This window comes from Nerophis ophidion, linkage group LG19 (assembly GCF_033978795.1).
Source record: "Nerophis ophidion isolate RoL-2023_Sa linkage group LG19, RoL_Noph_v1.0, whole genome shotgun sequence".
In the NCBI taxonomy this organism is placed as follows: domain Eukaryota; kingdom Metazoa; phylum Chordata; class Actinopteri; order Syngnathiformes; family Syngnathidae; genus Nerophis; species Nerophis ophidion.
The window spans coordinates 35,060,001-35,081,150 of record NC_084629.1 but is presented as its reverse complement, the minus strand read 5'-3'; the positions used below and the strand labels follow the sequence as shown (position 1 = coordinate 35,081,150).

The 21,150-nt window shown below is 38.3% G+C and overlaps 1 protein-coding gene across 10 annotated transcripts in view; it reads left to right on the top strand.

Annotated features, from left to right (window-relative positions):
- map2 (microtubule-associated protein 2) overlaps positions 1-21,150 on the top strand; it is a 237,947-nt gene that overhangs the window by 50,365 nt on the left and 166,432 nt on the right. For all 10 annotated transcript variants that reach the window (XM_061879868.1, XM_061879870.1, XM_061879869.1 and 7 more), the window contains exon 2: positions 7,572-7,626. The gene's annotated coding sequence lies outside the window, so the exon portion shown is untranslated. The remainder of the gene's footprint in view (positions 1-7,571; positions 7,627-21,150) is intronic.

Sequence of the window (21,150 nt, the reverse complement as noted above, 5' to 3'; positions counted from 1 at the left end):
CTTGCAAGTGCTGTGTGTGGGTGTGTTTATGTCTATGAATAATAAAAATAAAAGTATGGGTATTTTTCAAAGGCAGTGTAGTACCTTTTTGAATTCATTAGTACGGCTACAGTAAATTGTATAAGCCTATAACTACCATCGACTTATTACTACTTTCCCCTCTCAGCCTCTACCTCATCCTCTCTCCATCTGTCCTGGAGATTTCCTCTTTGTGTGTGTGTGTGTGTGTGTGTGTGTGTGTGTGTGTGTTCTTGTATTGCCACCCTTCTTGAGACATCAACAAGGAAAAGTAGCTTTCATATGAGGAGTTGTGAACAAGTGAGGACATAAATCATGGTCCCAATAACATTGCATCTAATAGAGAATGTCTCATTTGCGCCCCTGCTGGTGAAGTCTATCAAAATGAGGGTGGTCCCAAAAAGGAGGGATGTTTCAAATTGACTGTGTGTCGCTTTTAAAAGTGCTCCCCCTCTGGTCAACATATGAAATAACAAGTTTGTGTAAAAATTCAAAGTGCTCCCGCTCTTGCCAACATAAGTGTGTGTAAGAAATTGAAATGCAAAAAGTTATTAAGAAAATAAATAAATATGTATATAGAGACATACTGTAATAACTTGAAGTAAATAATGAAGATTAAAAACCAATTACACACAAAAAATTCAAAAATATATATTTTTTTTCTAAAAGCAGTCTTTTTCTCACAATTTGTCGACTTTTTTCTTATTAAATTGGGAACAATTTTTCATATTCTTTCTGTAATGTAATATTTTCTCGTAAAATTACGACTTCCTTAATGTAAAACTATTACTTTTTAATGCAAAATGGTGACATTTGTCATATAAAATTCAGACTTTTACCACGGTATTGCCAATTTTTTGGTTGTTCTTGTAAAATGGTGACATTTTTTGAGTAAAATTATGACTTCTGTCATAATTCTGCCAAGGAAAATTGCGTTTATAATAATAACACTACCAACATTTGAAAGTTTTCTTAGAAAATTGTGACTTTTGTCGAGTAAAAATTACGACTCTATTCATAAAATTGCCAACATTTTAAGCTTTTCTTGACTTTTATTGAGTCAAATTCCAACCTTTATCATAATATTGCACACATGTTCAGTTTTGTTTGTAAAATTTTGACTTGCGTTGAATAAAATTATGACTTATTACAATACTGCCAAAATTCCAAGTTTTTCATGTGAAATTGTGACCTTTTTCTTGTGAAATTCCAACAAATTTTACACAACACGCTTTTTTATATCTGCATAGTATGTATGTGTTATTAATGTTGTAAATACTAATATGTATATATCTAGAAAGGCTGGTCCTAAAGAGGTAGGCATTATTCGGAGGTCTCAAGAAGGTACGAAATACAAGAGTGTGTGTGTGTGTGTGTGTGGGGGGGGGGGGTTCTTGTATTGCAACCCTTCTTGAGACATCAACAAGGAAAAGTAGCTTCCATATGAGGAGTTGTGAACAAGTGAGGACATAAATCATGGTCCCAATAACATTGCATCTAACAGAGAATGTCTCATGTGCGCCCCTGCTGGTGAAAAATATCAAAATTAGGGAGGTCCCAAAAAGGAGGGATGTTTCAAATTGACTGTGTGTCTCTTTTAAAAGTGCTCCCCCTCTGGTCAACATATAAAATAACAAGTGTGTGTAAAAATTCAAAGTGCTCCCGCTCTTGCCAACATAAGTGTGTGTAAGAAATTGAAATGCGACCCTTTTGGCAAAAAGTTATTAAGAAAATAAATAGATATGTATATAGAGACATACTGTAATAACTTGAAGTAAATAATGAAGATTAAAAACCAATTACAGACAAAAAATTCAAAAATATATTTTTTTTTACTAAAAGCAGTCTTTTTCTCATAATTTGTCGACTTTTTTCTTATTAAATTGGGAACAATTTTTCATATTCTTTCTGTAATGCAATATTTTCTCGTAAAATTACGACTTCCTTAATGTAAAATTATTCCTTTTTAATGCAAAATGGTGACATTTGTCATATAAAATTCAGACCTTTACCACGGTATCGACAATTTTTTGGTTGTTCTTGTAAAATGGTGACATTTTTTGAGTAAAATTATGACTTCTGTCTTAATTCTGCCAAGGAAAATTGCGTTTATAATTATAACACTACCAACATTTGAAAGTTTTCTTATAAAATTGTGAATTTTGTCGAATAAAAATTACGACTCTTTTCATAAAATTGGCAAAATTTTAAGCTTTTCTTAAATGATAAATGGGTTGTACTTGTATAGCACTTTTCTACCTTCAAGGTACTCAAAGCGCTTTGACACTACTTCCACATTTACCCATTCACACACACATTCACACACTGATGGAGGGAGCTGCCATGCAAGGCGCCAACCAGCAAACATCAGGAGCAAGGGTGAAGTGTCTTGCTCAGGACACAACGGACGTGACGAGGTTGGTTCTAGGTGGGATTTGAACCAGGGACCCTCGGGTTGCGCACGGCCACTCTCCCCACTGCGCCACGCTGTCTTGACTGTTATTGATTCAAATTCAAACTTTTATCATAATATTGCACAAAAGTTCAGTTTTGGTTGGAAAATTTTGACTTGCGTTGAGTAAAATTATGACTTTTATTACAATACTGCCAAAATTCCAAGTTTTTCATGTGAAATTGTGACCTTTTTCTTGTGAAATTCCAACAAATTTTTCGCAACACACTTTTTTATATCTGCATAGAATGTATGTGTTATTAATGTTGTAAACAAAAATATGTATATATCTAGAAAGGCTGGTCCTAAAGAGGTAGGCATTATTCGGAGGTCTCAAGAAGGTACGAAATACAAGAGTATGTGTGTGTGTGTGTGTGTGTGTGTGTGTATTCTTGTATTTCTTATTAAATTGGGAACAATTTTTCATATTCTTTCTGTAATGCAATATTTTCTCGTAAAATTACGACTTCCTTAATGTAAAACTATTACTTTTTAATGCAAAATGGTGACATTTGTCATATAAAATTCAGACTTTTACCACGGTATTGCCAATTTTTTGGTTGTTCTTGTAAAATGGTGACATTTTTTGAGTAAAATTATGACTTCTGTCATAATTCTGCCAAGGAAAATTGCGTTTATTATTATAACACTACCAACATTTGAAAGTTTTCTTAGAAAATTGTGATTTTTGTCGAGTAAAAATTACGACTCTATTCATAAAATTGCCAACATTTTAAGCTTTTCTTGACTTTTATTGAGTCAAATTCCAACTTTTATCATAATATTGCACACATGTTCAGTTTTGTTTGTAAAATTTTGACTTGCGTTGAATAAAATTATGACTTATTACAATACTGCCAAAATTCCAAGTTTTTCATGTGAAATTGTGACCTTTTTCTTGTGAAATTCCAACAAATTTTACACAACACGCTTTTTTATATCTGCATAGTATGTATGTATTATTAATGTTGTAAATACTAATATGTATATATCTAGAAAGGCTGGTCCTAAAGAGGTAGGCATTATTCGGAGGTCTCAAGAAGGTACGAAATACAAGAGTGTGTGTGTGGGGGGGGGAGGTTCTTGTATTGCAACCCTTCTTGAGACATCAACAAGGAAAAGTAGCTTCCATATGAGGAGTTGTGAACAAGTGAGGACATAAATCATGGTCCCAATAACATTGCATCTAATAGAGAATGTCTCATGTGTGCCCCTGCTGGTGAAAAATATCAAAATTAGGGAGGTCCCAAAAAGGAGGGATGTTTCAAATTGACTGTGTGTCGCTTTTAAAAGTGCTCCCCCTCTGGTCAACATATGAAATAACAAGTGTGTGTAAAAATTCAAAGTCTGGCCAACATAAGTGCGTGTAAGAAATTGAAATGCGACCCTTTTGGCAAAAAGTTATGTTGAAAATAAATAAATATGTATATAGAGACATACTGTAATAACTTGAAAAAATTCAACAATATTTTTTTTGTACTAAAAGCAGTCTTTTTCTCACAATTTGTCGACTTTTTTCTTATTAAATTGCGAACAATTTTTCATATTCTTTCTGTAATATTGCAATATTTTCTTGTAAAATTACGACTTTTTTTTAATGTAAAGTTATTACTTTTTAATGCAAAATGGGGCATTTGTCATATAAAATTCAGACTTTTACCACAGTATCGCCAATTTTTTTGTTGTCCTTGTAAAATTTGTTGAGTACAATTATGACTGTTGTCATAATTCTGCCAAGTATAATTGCGTTTATTATTATGTTACTGTTAACATATTGTAACTTTTGTCGAGTAAAATTACGACTCTTTTCATAAAATTGCCAAATTTTTAAGTTTTTCTTGACTGTTATTGAGTTAAATTCCAACTTGTATCCTACTATTGCACAAATGTTCAGTTTTGTTAGTAAAATTGTTACTTGCGTTGAGTAAAATTATTACTTATTATAATACTAACTTTTTATTGTGAAATTGTGACCTTTTTCTTGTGAAATTCCAACAAATTTTTCACAGATCGCTTTTTTTTATTTGTATCATATACATATATTATCAATGTTGTAAATACACATCTTTATATATCTAGAAAGGGTGGTCCTAAAGAAGTAGGCATTATTCGGAGGTCTCAAGAATGTACGAAATACAAGAGTGTGTGTGTGTTTGTCTGTTTGTTTGTGTGTGTTCTTGTATTGCTACCTTTCTTGAGACATAAATAAGGAAAAGTAGCTTCCATATGAGGAGGTATGAATAAGTGAGGACATAAATCTTGGTCCCAATAACATTGCATCTAATAGAGAATTTCTCACTTGCACCCCTGCTGGTGACATCTATCAAAATTAGGGTAGTCCCAAAAAGGAGGTTTTATTCTAAATTGACTGTGTGTCGCTTTTAAAAGTGCTCCCCCTCTGGTTAACATATGAAATAACAAGTATGTGTAGAAATTCGAAGTTCTCTCGCTCTGGCCAACATAAGTAATGACAAGTATGTGTAAGAAATTTAAATGCACCCCCTCTGGCCAACGTATGAAATAACAAGTTTGTGTCAGAAATTGAAATGCGACCCCTTTGGCGAATTTTATTTACAAAAAGAAATTAATATGTATATAGAGACGTACTGTAGTGACCTGAAGTAAATAATGAAGATTAAAAACTAATTACAAACAAAAAAATCCCCCCCCCCCAATTTTTTTATTTATGCTAAAAGCAGTCTTTTTTTCCAAATCTTATTAAATTCTTATTAAATTGGGAACAATTTTTCCTAATGTTTCTGTAATATTGCAATATTTTCTCGTAAAATTACGATTTTTTAAATGTAAAATTATTATTTTTTAATGCAAAATGCCGATATTTGTCTTATAACATTCTGACTTGTATCACAGTATCACCACATTTCTTTTGTTTTTGTAAAATAGTAACATTTTTTTTGTAAAATATGACTTTTGTTATAATTCTGCCAAGTAAAATTGCGTTTATTATTATAACACTGCCAACATTTGAAAGTTTTCTTTTAAAATTGTGACTTTTGTCAAGTAAAATTACGACTCCTTACATAAAATTGCCCAAATGATAAGCTTTTCTTGACTGTTATTGAGTCAAATTCCAACATTTTTCATACTATTGCACAATTGTTCAGTTTTTCTTGTCAAATGTTGACTTCCGTTGAGTAAAATTATGACTTTTATTACAAACCCTGTTTCCATATGAGTTGAGAAATTGTGTTAGATGTAAATATAAAAGGAATACAATTATTTGCAAATCCTTTTCAACCCATATTCAGTTGAATGCACTACAAAGACAAGATATTTGATGTTCAAACTCAAATAATATTTAACTTAGAATTTCATGGCTGCAACACGTGCCAAAGTAGTTGGGAAAGGGCATGTTCTCCACTGTGTTACATCACCTTTTCTTTTAACAATAAACCTTTGGGAACCGAGGAGACACATTTTTGAAGCTTTTCAGGTGGAATTCTTTCCCATTCTTGTTTTATGTACAGCTTAAGTTGTTCAACAGTCCGGGGTCTCCGTTGTGGTATTTTAGGCTTCATAATGCGCCACACATTTTCAATGGGAGACAGGTCTGGACTACAGGCAGGCCAGTCTAGTACCCGCACTCTTTTACCATGAAGCATCGCTGTTGTAACAAGTGACATGGCATTCTCTTGCTGAAATAAGCAGGGGCGTCCATGATAACGTTGCTTGGATGGCAACATATGTTATTCCAAAACCTGTATGTACCTTTCAGCATTAATGGTGCCTTCACAGACGTGTAAGTTACCCATGCCTTGGGCACTAAAACACCCCCATACCATCACAGATGCTGGCTTTTGAACTTTGCACCTAGAAAAGTCCCGATGGTTAATTTCCTCTTTGGTCCGGAGGACACGACGTTCACCGTTTCCAAAAAACAATTTGAAATGTGGACTCGTCAGACCACAGAACCTTTTCCCACTTTTCAGCAGTCCATCTTAGCTGAGCTCGGGCCCAGAAAAGCCGGCGGCGTTTCTGGGTGTTGTTGTTAAATGGCTTTGGCTTTGCATAGTAGAGTTTTAACTTGCACTTACAGATTTAGCGACAAACTGTAGTTACTGACAGGGGTTTTCTGAAGTGTTCCTGAGCCCATGTGGTGATATCCTTTACACACTGAAGTCGCTTTTTGATACAGTACCGCCTGAGGGAACGAAGGTCTGTTATATCATCGCTTACGTGCAGTGATTTCTCCAGATTCTCTGAACCTTTTGATGGTATTACGGACCGTAGATGGGGAAATTCCTAAATTCCTTGACAATTTGCTCACGCATTTGCTCACAAAGTGGCGACCGTTTCCCAATCCTTGTTTTTGAATGACTGAGCATTTTTTGGGAAGCTGCTTTTATACCCAATCATGGCACCCACCTGTTCCCAATTGGCCTGCACACCTGTGGGATTTTCCAAATAAAAGTTTGATGAGAATTCCTTAACTTTATCAGTATTTCTTGCCACCTTTCCCAACTTCTTTGTCACATGTTGCTGGCATCAAATTCTAGTTAATGATATTTGCAAAAAAAAAGTGTTTGTGAGTTTGAACATCAAATATGTTGTCTTTGTAGCATATTCAACTGAATATGGGTTGAAAAGTATTTGCAAATAATTGTGTTCCCTTTATATTTACATCGAACACAATTTCCCAACTCATATGGAAACGGGGTTTGTACAATACTGCCGAAATTCTAAGTTTTTCTTGTGAAATTCCAACACATTTTTTACAACACGCTTTTTTATACTTCCACAGCTTGCATATATTATTAATGTTGTAAATACAAATATTTATATATATCTAGAAAGAGTGGTCCTCAAGAGGTAGGCATTATTCGGAGGTCTCAAGAAGGTACGAAATACAAAAGTGTGTGTGTGTGTGTGTGTGTGTGTGTGTGTGTGTGTGTGTGTGTGTGTGTGTGTGTGTGTGTGTGTGTGTGTGTGTGTGTGTGTGTGTGTGTGTGTGTTAAAGAGAGACGCCACCTGCCACTGCACTCCCAAAGGACTAACGAGCAAATCTGCCTCTCTCTCTCTCTCTCTCCTCCTTTCTTCCCCCGCCACCGCTCTTCCCCTTTATCCTCTGTCACTCTTCCAGGACTCGGATGGTATCCTTCCCCCCCTGAGTCACGGACCGTATCGCAGCCAGCCAGGTGAGTCTCTCTGTCTTTTTTTAGTCCTCTCTTGCACCATGCGCTGTAGAGATGCTGTGTCACCGCGCTCGGAAGTCGACCCTCCCCCTCTCTCTGTTTACGTTTCCATCAGATTTGCTTTTGAAGAGATCGTTCGGGTTGAATTGCGATGGCAGCCATGTCCATCGATTGTAAATATAAAAAAAACGGAGGAAACATGCATGCATTAGCCATGTAACTACAGATGTCCGATAATGGCTTTTTTGCCGATATTGTCCAACTCTTAAGTGCCGATTTCGGTATCAACCGATACCGATATATACAGTCGTGGAATGAACATATTAATAGACCTAATTTAGGGACGGCGTGGCGCAGTGGGAGAGTGACAGTTCAAATCCCACCTAGTACCCACTTTGTCACGTCCGTTGTGTCCTGAGCAAGACACTTCACCCTTGCTCCTGATGGGTGCTGGTTGGCGCCTTGCATGGCAGCTCCCTCCATCAGTGTGTGAATGTGTGTGTGAATGGGTAAATGTGGAAGTAGTGTCATAGCGCTTTGAGTACCTTGAAGGTAGAAAAGCGCTATACAAGTACAACCCATTTATCATTTATTTATTTAATTTTGTTGTGATGCCCCCCGCTGGATGCATTAAACAATGTAACAAAGTTTTCCAAAATAAATCAACTCAAATTATGGAAAAAAAATGCCAACATGGCACTGCCGTATTTTAATTATTGAAGTCACAAAGTGCATTATTTTTTTGTAAACTACAGCTACGAAAAAAATGAAGGCACACAGCTTCAGTCCGGAGTATACTAGAGTAGTAAAGTAAACAATTGTGAGAGTTATTTGGTGACGAACCCCAAGATGCAGAGATGGAGGCAGGCATGGAGTGAGAAAACATGATTTAATAAAAATGCTAAGACAAAATCAAACACTAGGGTACTAACACAAAGCGCGCACGAGACGGCTAACAAACTAAGGGTCTTTAGCAAGGAACAAAAAAGGGCCTAGCGTGGAAGCTAGCGGGTACGAAACAGGAAAACAGAAGTCATTACTTGTAGAGTGAAAACAAAACAGAAGCAGGGAACAAAAGACAGTAAGTTACAAACAAATGAATGTAGCTTACCGCTACGCTGCAATAAAACGACACGATAGCCACAATAGGAGCGACATGTAGCAATAACAATGATCTAGCACTGACTGGAAGACAAAGTGGGTACTAATAGGAGCGGGCTGATTGACTACAGGTGTGGCCAGGTGCCAATCAGCCGCCAATGAGGTGACAACAGCACACAGGGAGACGAACAGGAAGCTGAATCAAAATAAGAGCACTTGACAGGAACTAAAGACAGGAGATACTAAACACAGAGGATACAAAGACAAATGCAGAGGAAAAAACTAAAACATAGACAAACTGTCAGGGGAAAGCCTGACAACAATAACATAGTCCTCATTTAGTGCAAGACTGCCTGGTATACTATATAACAGGAAATTATATAACTGGGCTCAATCTGCCCTGCTCTATCGTATTTATATGAGTAACACAAATGTGCTGCAAGCTGGTGGTGAGTGCTTGAAGTGGCCCAGCAGTCAAACAGAGCTTCTGAAATGCTGTGTTGAGACAGGGCACCTTGTTCAATGCCAGCTGCAAAGTGTGCATCAGGCAGGGCAGACTAGCCACACCACACTCCACCGTACCTTTTGCCACACTGCGTGCGTTGTCCCTGACCACAACGTGGGGTGGTTTTGGTTGTATTTTTGTTTTTTCTCGGAGGAGTCTTTAAGCCACAACTGTGTGCTACTACTTTTTTTTCGGTGTCTGCTTTCCATCTATCTTGCTTGTATTCATCGTGTATCTCCTTATGATTATTGAAGAGGCGGGAGATCAAATTGCTCGTATTTGAAGGAAGACGTCTTGGTTCCTCCTCGAAAAACCAAATTCACATAACCAACTTTTTGCATTAATTGCAAATTGCCAGTTTTTTATTTGTCAAAGACACTTTAAAATAGTCATCAGTGTCACCGACGTCCCACTGGGTGTGAGTTTTCCTTGCCCTTATGTGGGCCTACCGAGGATGTCGTAGTGGTTTGTGCAGCCCTTTGAGACACTAGTGATTTAGGGCTATATAAGTAAACATTGATTGATTGATTGATTGATAAAATAGTCCCAAACCATAGACATGGTGTCGTTAGTCAGTCACAGAGCGAACTCGCTTTTTCGCTACGGCTACAGCACCGGCAACAACACACTCTTGTTGTTGTTACGCTGCGCTCGCGGCGGTTTGATGAGGTCATCAAGCGTCGCCAGTAAACCTCTCAAGCTGCAGTCGGCAACTCCTGTGTTGTGTGTGGGAGAGGGGCGGGGCTTCTGACTGGAATATGTACCGGCATTTTACAAAGTCATTAATTTTACTTTTTGAAACCGATACCGGTAGCGACTTGTACACGGCCTTCCGCTTTAATGCAGCTGAGATAGGCTCCAGCGACCCACCACGACCCCAAAAGGAACAAGGGGTAGAAAATGGATGGATGGATGGAAACCAATACCGATCATTTCCGATATTACATTTTAAAGCATTTATCGGCCGATAATACCGACCTTCCGATACTATCAGACATCTCTACATGTAACCGTGTGAAAACGTCACATGACGGGTATCATAATTATCATACATATCGCAGTATTGTTAAATGTGATCAAAAAGTACTCAAACTTATTTTTTCAAATAACTAAAATATATAAATACACTGCTAGAAAAGACAATATTTGGCATGTTTTGTGTTTCCTAGGCAACACTGATAATGTTTCAGTCCAGATGTTCTCTTTCAACGTTTCCAATACAGAAGGCCCCACTGAAATATTAACACTAAAATGTACAACCTTGTCAGTTGTTATAAAAGCATGTGTTGATCACATATATTGTTTATGAAATATTGTCAGTACTGCCACAAGTGGTGGAAAAGTGTATTGCAACGCAGTAACCACTGCTAAGAAATATTTTTTGACTGCCTTTTAGGGGGCTTAGTATTAAATTTGATTAAATTTATTTTTACATTTTTGGTTTGTACTGTAGCACTTTAAGATGTATTTAAATGAAAACCGCATAACAAAAAAAAAAAACTGTATTATTGTTATCGGTGTTCATTTTGTTGACTACAAATTTTCTTTTTTTATTTGGCGAAAATAAGACGATAACAAAACAAAATATACGCTGACTAAGAAGATAAAGTTAACTGACTATTCAAATGAAAACTGCATAACAAAAAAACTGTATTAATGTTATCAGTGTTCATTTTGTTGACTAGAAATATTTGTTTTATAGTTGACGAAAATAAGACGATAAAACAAAATATACGCTGACTAAGAAGATAAAGTTAACTGACTATTTAAATGAAAACTGCATAAAAAAACTGTATTATTGTTATCGGTGTTCATTTTGTTGACTACAAATTTTCGTTTTATAGTTGACGAAAATAAGACGATAACAAAACAAAATATTCACTGACTAAGAAGATAAAGTTAACTGACTATTTAAATGAAAACTGCATAACAAAAAAAAACTGTATTAATGTTATCAGTGTTCATTTTGTTGACTAGAAATATTCGTTTTATAGTTGACGAAAATAAGACGATAAAACAAAATATACGCTGACTAAGAAGATAAAGTTAACTGACTATTTAAATGAAAACTGCATAACAAAACTGTATTATTGTTATCGGTGTTCATTTTGTTGACTACAAATTTTCGTTTTATAGTTGACGAAAATAAGACGATAACAAAACAAAATATACACTGACTAAGAAGATAAAGTTAACTGACTATTTAAAGGAAAACTGCATAACAAAAAAAAACTGTATTAATGTTATCAGTGTTCATTTTGTTGACTAGAAATATTTGTTTTATAGTTGACGAAAATAAGACGATAAAACAAAATATACGCTGACTAAGAAAATAAAGTTAACTGAAATAAGCTTGACAAAAATGTTGACATAAACAAAATCCAATCCTGTTTAATTTGGTGGAATAGATGGGTGGGACAAGTTGGGAATATATCCAATCACAGCTCTTTAACAGAGTACATCGCATGGTAAAATAATCAATCAATCAATGTTTATTTATATAGCCCCAAATCACAAATGTCTCAAAGGACTGCACAAACCATTACGACTACGACAGCCTCAGAAGAACCCACATAAGGGCAAGGAGAATTCACACCCAGTGGGACGCCAGTGACAATGCTGACTATGAGAAACCTTGGAAAGGACCTTAAATTTTAGGCAACCCCTCTAGGGGATCGAAAGCAATGGATGTCGAGCGGGTCTAACATGATACTGTGAAAGTTCAATCCATAGTGGCTCCAACACAGCCGCGAGAGTTCAGTTCAAAGCGGATCCAAGACAGCAGCGAGAGTCCCGTCCACAGGAAACCATCCCAAGCGGAGGCGGATCAGCAGCGTAGAGATGTCCCCAACCGATACACAGGCGAGCGGTCCATCCTGAGTCCCGACTCTGGACAGCCAGTACTTCATCCATGGTCATCGGACCGGACCCCCTCCACAAGAGAGGGGGGGACATAGGAGAAAAAAGAAAAGAAGCGGCAGATCAACTGGTCTAAAAAGGAGGTCTATTTAAAGACTAGAGTATACAAATGAGTTTTAAGGTGAGACTTAAATGCTTCTACTGAGGTAGCATCTCGAACTGTTACCGGGAGGGCATTCCAGAGTACTGGAGCCCGAACGGAAAACGCTCTATAGCCCGCAGACTTTTTTGGGGCTTTAGGAATCACTAATAAGCCGGAGTCCTTTGAACGCAGATTTCTTGCCGGGACATATGGTACAATACAATCGGCAAGATAGGATGGAGCTAGACCGTGTAGTATTTTATACGTAAGTAGTAAAACCTTAAAGTCACATCTTAAGTGCACAGGAAGCCAGTGCAGGTGAGCCAGTACAGGCGTAATGTGATCAAACTTTCTTGTTCTTGTCAAAAGTCTAGCAGCCGCATTTTGTTCCAACTGTAATCTTTTAATGCTAGACATGGGGAGACCCGAAAGTAATACGTTACAGTAATCGAGGCGAGACGTAACAAACGCATGGATAATGATCTCGGCGTCTTTAGTGGACAAAATGGAGCGAATTTTAGCGATATTACGCAAATGAAAGAAGGCCGTTTTAGTAACGCTTTTAATGTGTAACTCAAAGGAGAGAGTTGGGTGGAAGATAATACCCAGATTCTTTACCGAGTCACCTTGGTTTATTATTAGGTTGTCAAATGTTAAAGTTGTATTATTAAATAGAGGTCGGTGTCTAGCAGGACCGATAATCAGCATTTACGTTTTTTTGGCGTTAAGTTGCAAAAAAATCCTCATTGGTGTTTGCATGTTGTGGACCACATCTACCATGTTATATGGCAATCTGAAATGTTCGAAACAGTAGCCTATAGGAATGCCTTGGTAAAATGTCTACATTAGGCTGCTCAGCAAGCTCTAATTATTTACACCAGTATTAGCATTTCTAGCGTTGGTTGTAGTTGGTTTTAGTCTTTGTTTTCTGATAGTACTGACAACCATATGGTTGCCATTTGTTGTGATATTGTACGCAGGCATGACATACTTCTTCCTTAAAATAGGCTTGTTAGAGATTTGTTATTTACAAAACGCTCGTCTATTCAGCTATTATGGTCTTTCAATCAATCAATCAATCAATGTTTACTTATATAACCCTAAATCACTAGTGTCTCAAAGGGCTGCACAAACCTATATGGCTAATTGTGTACGTTCAACCTAAAAATTTGCACGTAAATGTGCTTTTTTGGAGGGTTTTTTCTTGGTCTCAAACTGAGCCCCCCTTTCCACCATAGGAGCTCAGCTCAGCACATTAGCAACGTTGTCCCGCGTGCCTCTTTGCAGCCAGGTGGGGGCACTGTTCTGACACTATATTAACAGCACTGTTTGGTTATTAAAATGAGTATAACAAAATTTCAGGATGTTTTGTGAGCGGTCCTATTTACTGTACGTGCCTCCACTTCGACAGCATCTTCTCAGTGCTGTCTTTCTTGTATTTTTTTTAGCGCTTCTATAGCGAGCCTACTGACGGATATAAGTTTTAACGATACCATACTTTTGACCAAAAATGGCAACTTCGGAGGATGCATGTGCATGTACGAGTCAGTCTGCCCCATAAATTCCAAATGGCTCGTTTCCTGGAAGTATGAAAGAAGGCAAGATTGTTTTATAAATATGGTGCTAGTTGCCAGCTAGTGGTTATTAGTGGTGCTAGTTGCCAGCTATTGATTAGTGGTGCTGGTTGCAAACTAGTGATTAGTGGTGCTAGTTGCCAGCTATTTATTAGTGGTGCTAGTTGCAAACTAGTGATTAGTGGTGCTAGTTGCCAGCTATTTATTAGTAGTGCTAGTTGCAAACTAGTGATTAGTGGTGCTAGTTGCCAGCTATTTATTAGTAGTGCTAGTTGCAAACTAGTGATTAGTGGTGCTAGTTGCCAGCTATTTATTAGTAGTGCTAGTTGCAAACTAGTGATTAGTGGTGCTAGTTGCCAGCTATTTATTAGTAGTGCTAGTTGCAAACTAGTGATTAGTGGTGCTAGTTGCTAGCTATTTATTAGTAGTGCTAGTTGCAAACTAGTGATTAGTGGTGCTAGTTGCCAGCTATTTATTAGTAGTGCTAGTTGCAAACTAGTGATTAGTGGTGCTAGTTGCCAGCGATTTCTTAGCGGTGCTAGTTGCAAACTAGTGATTAGTGGTGCTAGTTGCAAACTAGTGATTAGTGGTGCTAGTTGCCAGCTATTTATTAGTAATGCTAGTTGCAAACTAGTGATTAGTGGTGCTAGTTGCCAGCTATTTATTAGTAGTGCTAGTTGCAAACTAGTGATTAGTGGTGCTAGTTGCCAGCTATTTATTAGTAGTGCTAGTTGCAAACTAGTGATTAGTGGTGCTAGTTGCCAGCGATTTATTAGCTTTGCTAGTTGCAAACTAGTGATTAGTGGTGCTAGTTGCCAGCGATTTATTAGCGGTGCTAGTTGCAAACTAGTGATTAGTGGTGCTAGATGCCAGCTATTTATTTGTAGTTCTAGTTGCAAACTAGTGGTTAGTGGTGCTAGTTGCCAGCTATTTATTAGCAGTGCTAGTTGCAAACTAGTGATTAGTGGTGCTAGTTGCCAGCTATTTATTAGTAGTGCTAGTTGCAAACTAGGGATTAGTGGTGCTAGTTGCCAGCTGTTTATTAGTAGTGCTAGTTGCAAACTAGTGATTAGTGGTGCCAGTTGCCAGCTATTTATTAGTAGTGCTAGTTGCAAACTAGTGATTAGTGGTGCTAGTTGCCAGCTGTTTATTAGTAGTGCTAGTTGCAAACTAGTGATTAGTGGGGCTAGTTGCCAGCTATTTATTAGTAGTGCTAGTTGAAAACTAATGATTAGTGGTGCTAGTTGCCAGCTATTTATTAGTAGTGCTAGTTGCAAACTAGTGATTAGTGGTGCCAGTTGCCAGCTGTTTATTAGTAGTGCTAGTTGCAAACTAGTGATTAGTGGTGCTAGTTGCCAGCTATTTATTAGCAGTGCTAGTTGCAAACTAGTGATTAGTGGTGCTAGTTGCCAGCTGTTTATTAGTAGTGCTAGTTGCAAACGAGTGATTAGTGGTGCTAGTTGCCAGCTATTTATTAGTAGTACTAGTTGCAAATTAGTGATTAGTGGAGCTAGTTGCCAGCTATTTATTAGTAGTGCTAGTTGCAAACTAGTGATTAGTGGTGCTAGTTGCAAACGAGTGATTAGTGGTGCTAGTTGCAAACTAGTGATTAGTGGTGCTAGTTGCCAGCTGTTTATTAGTAGTGCTAGTTGCAAACTAGTGATTAGTGGTGCTAGTTGCCAGCTATTTATTAGTAGTGTTAGTTGCAAACTAGTGATTAGTGTCGCTAGTTGCCAGCTATTTATTAGTAGTGCTAGTTGCAAAATAGTGATTGGTGGTGCTAGTTGCCAGCTATTTATTAGTGGTCCTAGTTGCAAACTAGTGATTAGTGGTGCTAGTTGCCAGCTATTTATTAGTAGTGCTAGTTGCAAACTAGTGATTAGTGGTGCTAGTTGCCAGCTATTTATTAGTAGTGCTAGTTGCAAACTAGTGATTAGTGGTGCTAGTTGCCAGTTATTTATTAGTAGTGCTAGTTGCAAACTAGTGATTAGTGGTGCTAATTGCCAGCTATTTATTAGTAGTGCTAGTTGCAAACTAGTGATTAGTGGTGCTAGTTGCCAGCTATTTATTAGTAGTGCTAGTTGCAAACTAGTGATCAGTGGTGCTAATTGCCAGCTATTTATTAGTAGTGCTAGTTGCAAACTAGTGATTAGTGGTGCTAGTTGCCAGCTATTTATTAGTAGTGCTAGTTGCAAACTAGTGATCAGTGGTGCTAATTGCCAGCTATTTATTAGTAGTGCTAGTTGCAAACTAGTGATTAGTGGTGCTAGTTGCAAACTAGTGATTAGTGGTGCTAGTTGCCAGCTATTTATTAGTAGTGCTAGTTGCAAACTAGTGATTAGTGGTGCTAGTTGCCAGCTATTTATTAGTAGTGCTAGTTGCAAACTAGTGATTAGTGGTGCTAGTTGCCAGCTATTTATTAGTAGTGCTAGTTGCAAACTAGTGATTAGTGGTGCTAGTTGCCAGCTATTTATTAGTAGTGCTAGTTGCAAACTAGTGATTAGTGGTGCTAGTTGCCAGCTATTTATTAGTAGTGCTAGTTGCAAAGTAGTGATTAGTGGTGCTAGTTGCCAGCTATTTATTAGTAGTGCTAGTTGCAAACTAGTGATTAGTGGTGCTAGTTGCCAGCTGTTTATTAGTAGTGCTAGTTGCAAACTAGTGATTAGTGGGGCTAGTTGCCAGCTATTTATTAGTAGTGCTAGTTGCAAACGAGTGATTAGTGGTGCTAGTTGCCAGCTATTTATTAGTAGTACTAGTTGCAAATTAGTGATTAGTGGAGCTAGTTGCCAGCTATTTATTAGTAGTGCTAGTTGCAAACTAGTGATTAGTGGTGCTAGTTGCAAACTAGTGATTAGTGGTGCTAGTTGCAAACTAGTGATTAGTGGTGCTAGTTGCCAGCTGTTTATTAGTAGTGCTAGTTGCAAACTAGTGATTAGTGGTGCTAGTTGCCAGCTATTTATTAGTAGTTTTAGTTGCAAACTAGTGATTAGTGTCGCTAGTTGCCAGCTATTTATTAGTAGTGCTAGTTGCAAACTAGTGATTGGTGGTGCTAGTTGCCAGCTATTTATTAGTGGTCCTAGTTGCAAACTAGTGATTAGTGGTGCTAGTTGCCAGCTATTTATTAGTAGTGCTAGTTGCAAACTAGTGATTAGTGGTGCTAGTTGCCAGCTATTTATTAGTAGTGCTAGTTGCAAACTAGTGATTAGTGGTGCTAGTTGCCAGTTATTTATTAGTAGTGCTAGTTGCAAACTAGTGATTAGTGGTGCTAATTGCCAGCTATTTATTAGTAGTGCTAGTTGCAAACTAGTGATTAGTGGTGCTAGTTGCCAGCTATTTATTAGTAGTGCTAGTTGCAAACTAGTGATCAGTGGTGCTAATTGCCAGCTATTTATTAGTAGTGCTAGTTGCAAACTAGTGATTAGTGGTGCTAGTTGCCAGCTATTTATTAGTAGTGCTAGTTGCAAACTAGTGATTAGTGGTGCTAGTTGCCAGCTATTTATTAGTAGTGCTAGTTGCAAACTAGTGATTAGTGGTGCTAGTTGCCAGCTATTTATTAGTAGTGCTAGTTGCAAACTAGTGATTAGTGGTGCTAGTTGCCAGCTATTTATTAGTAGTGCTAGTTGCAAACTAGTGATTAGTGGTGCTAGTTGCCAGCTATTTATTAGTAGTGCTAGTTGCAAAGTAGTGATTAGTGGTGCTAGTTGCCAGCTATTTATTAGTAGTGCTAGTTGCAAACTAGTGATTAGTGGTGCTAGTTGCCAGCCTTTGGTTTGAAGTTCCTTGGAGTAGCCCAGTCATTCGATCTGGATTCGGGTCCATATCTGGCCACCTCAGTCAGGGAGAGAAGAAGGGGACTACGGAATTTTGACCGTGATTGTACTACCATTTCTGACCACATAGTTACATATGGCACCTTTTTAAAAGTCATGTTTGACCGTCTCGTTTCGGTCAAAGCAAACATTGATGACGAGAGTTAACTGACATTTTAGTCGACGAGTAAAAACGAGACAAAAACGTTGACAAACAAAATCTAATCATGTTTAATTTGGTGTAGTAGATGCTTGGGACAAGTTGGGAATATAACCAATCAAAGTATTTTAACAGAGTACATTGAAAGATGGGCGGGGTTTAATTATGAAGGACAGCCAATCAGATTATTTTCCTTGTTAGTTTGATTTATCACCGCCAAAACAAACATGTTCGATTTTAAAATGTTTCATATGTGTACAACTGGGAGAAAGTGAAGGCAGCCATTGAGACTTATACACAACTCTTAGTTAAAGTATTACTTCTTTTTTTCTCTGCCTCAAATAATTATTTGCCGTTTTGTTTCTGGACTATAAAGCGCACCCGTGTGAAGGCCTTACCTCTTGAATTTTAGAACAAAAACATATTTATCCATTGTGGAAGTCACTCCTAGGGGTTCCGCTGATCACACACGTCACAGGAGACCGGCCTCCAGAGTTGAACAAAGTTTTAATTTTCATCAATAGTTTTGCGCTATTTGACTTTTCAGTCTCTCAAAAGTCTCTCCAACTTTCCAACTCTCCTGCACACGTACCACCCGTGAAATCTAACCACCTGCCAGCTGTGTCTCGCCGTCAGCACATGCTACTTGATGGTGCTCGTCTTCAACACCATGGACAGCGGCGGTGACCTTTGCTCCTGCAAGCGCGCTGGCCACATATCCCTCCACATCCATGTATTAGTCCATCCATCCATCCATCTTCTTCCGCTTATCCGAGGTCGGGTCGCGGGGGCAATAGCCTAAGCAGGGTAACCCAGACTTTCCTCTCCCCAGCCACTTCGTCTAGCTCCTCCCGGGGGATCCCGAGGCATTCCCAGGCCAGCCGGGAGACATAGTCTTCCCAACGTGTCCTGGGTCTTCGCCGTGGCCTCCTACCGGTTGGACGTGCTCTAAACACCTCCCTAGGGAGGCGTTCGGGTGGCATACTGACCAGATGCCCGAACCACCTCATCTGGCTCCTCTCGATGTGGAGAAGCAGCGGCTTTACTTTGAGTTCCTCCCGGATGGCAGAGCTTCTCACCCTATCTCTAAGGGAGAGCCCCGCCACACGGCGGAGGGAACTCATTTCGGCCGCTTGTACCCGTGATCTTATCCTTTCGGTCATGACCCAAAGCTCATGACCATAGGTGAGGTTGGGAACGAAGATCGACCGGTAAATTGAGAGCTTTGCCTTCCGGCTCAGCTCCTTCTTCACCACAACGGATCGGTACAACGTCCGCATTACTGAAGACGCCGCACCGATCCGCCTGTCGATCTCACGATCCACTCTTCCCCCACTCGTGAACAAAACTCCTAGGTACTTGAACTCCTCCACTTGGGGCAGGGTCTCCTCCCCATGTATTAGTCACAGATATATTAATTGTGAAATGAGTTATTTACACGGAAATATTCTGTGAATGTTTATTTACATACCTTAATTGTTTCCAAACGGTGGCAGATCAAACAAAACAGAAGTCATCTTCAAGGACCCACTAGCTGTGCAAGCTCGCTCTCCAATCAGCTAAACAGATTCAATAACTCCACAGTGACGGTTTTGGTGAATTTACCCAAAAATTTGTGAAACTGAAATAATACAAAAAGAATGCCATTGATTGATAATACTAACACTGACTCTCGTAAACGTGTTTGCGTATTAGCTAATGCTAATGATGCTATCTTGATCACATTACAATAGCACGAACAAATATGCTTGCAAACCCTCCAACAGGGGGACGTTTTAGTAAGTAAGAATAGTTTTAGTTATATTGTAAAACTTACACACGTTGCTTGAGTGATGAAGAATCTAGATGAGTAGCTGTGGACGTACAGAAGACAAAACGGCTTTTGTACTTCCAGTTTAAAGCCCTAAACAAAATGAAATACTGCAAATGTTCACACCGCACACACCATTTCAGTGCCTCTGCTTGTGTCTGATGAAAATTATTTGCATTATGACCTTTAGCAGCATTTTATAAGCCGCAGGGTTCAACGCGTAAGAAAAAAATAACATCTGATAGTCTGGAATTTACGTAAATTATAAATCTAAACTGCGCACAGCAAAAAGAGGAAGTCTACGCAGCGTTTCTATACATTGATTTATTTGATATATGTATGTATATATACATATATATGTGTATGTGTATATATGTATATATTTACAGTATATGTATATATGTATATAGGTATTTATTAATATACATATATGAGGCCAAAATGTATTAATTATTAATATATACATGTATATGTGTATATACACAAAGTATATATATTGTATATACACAATATACATGTATATATATATATATATATATATCTACATTAACTTTAGAATTTGATGCCAGCAACACGTGACAAAGAAGCTGGGAAAGGTGGCATGAAATACTGATAAAGTTGAGGCATGCTCATCAAACACTTATATGGAACATCCCACAGGTGTGCAGGCTAATTGGGAACAGGTGGGTGCCATGATTGGGTATAAAAACAGCTTCCCAAAAAATGCTCAGTCTTTCACAAGAAAGGATGGGGCGAGGTACACCCCAACTGCGTGAGCAAATAGTCAAACAGTTTAAGAACAACGTTTCTCAAAGAGCAATTGCAAGAAATTTAGGGATTTCAACATCTACGGTCCATAATATCATCAAAAGGTTCAGAGAATCTGGAGAAATCACTCCACGTAAGCGACATGGCCGGAAACCAACATTGAATGACCGTGACCTTCAAACCCTCAGACGGCACTGTATCAAAAACCGACATCAATCCCTAAAGGATATCACCACATGGGCTCAGAACACTTCAGAAAACCACTGTCACCAAATACAGTTCGTCGTTACATCTGTAAGTGCAAGTTAAAGCTCTACTATGCAAAGTGAAAGCCATTTATCAACAACATCCATAAACGCCGCCGGCTTTTCTGGGCCCTAGATTATCTAAGATGGACTGATGCAAAGTGGAAAAGTGTTTGTGGTTTGACGAGTCCACATTTCATATTGTTTTTGGAAATATTTGACATTGTGTCTGTCACGATCCGCTGTGTGGATCGTTTATTGTTATGCCGTTTATATGTCTTTGTTCATGTTTAGTTCTGGACTCGGCCGATTCCTTGTTTGAGCACTTCCTCGTTTATTTTAGTCACCATGGCAACGTACTGTGCTCCTCCTCACGGGCTTCTGTCACACACCTGTTTCTGATTATTATTTGTGTATTCAAGCCCACCTGATTCCTTAGTTCGTCCTCGGCTCATTGTTTGCTTTTTGCAACATGTCACGGTTTGTATCCTGTGTCATATATTATTTTGTGCTAAATTCCGCCTTAGCTTCACGTGCGTTCGGCACGTCGTTTA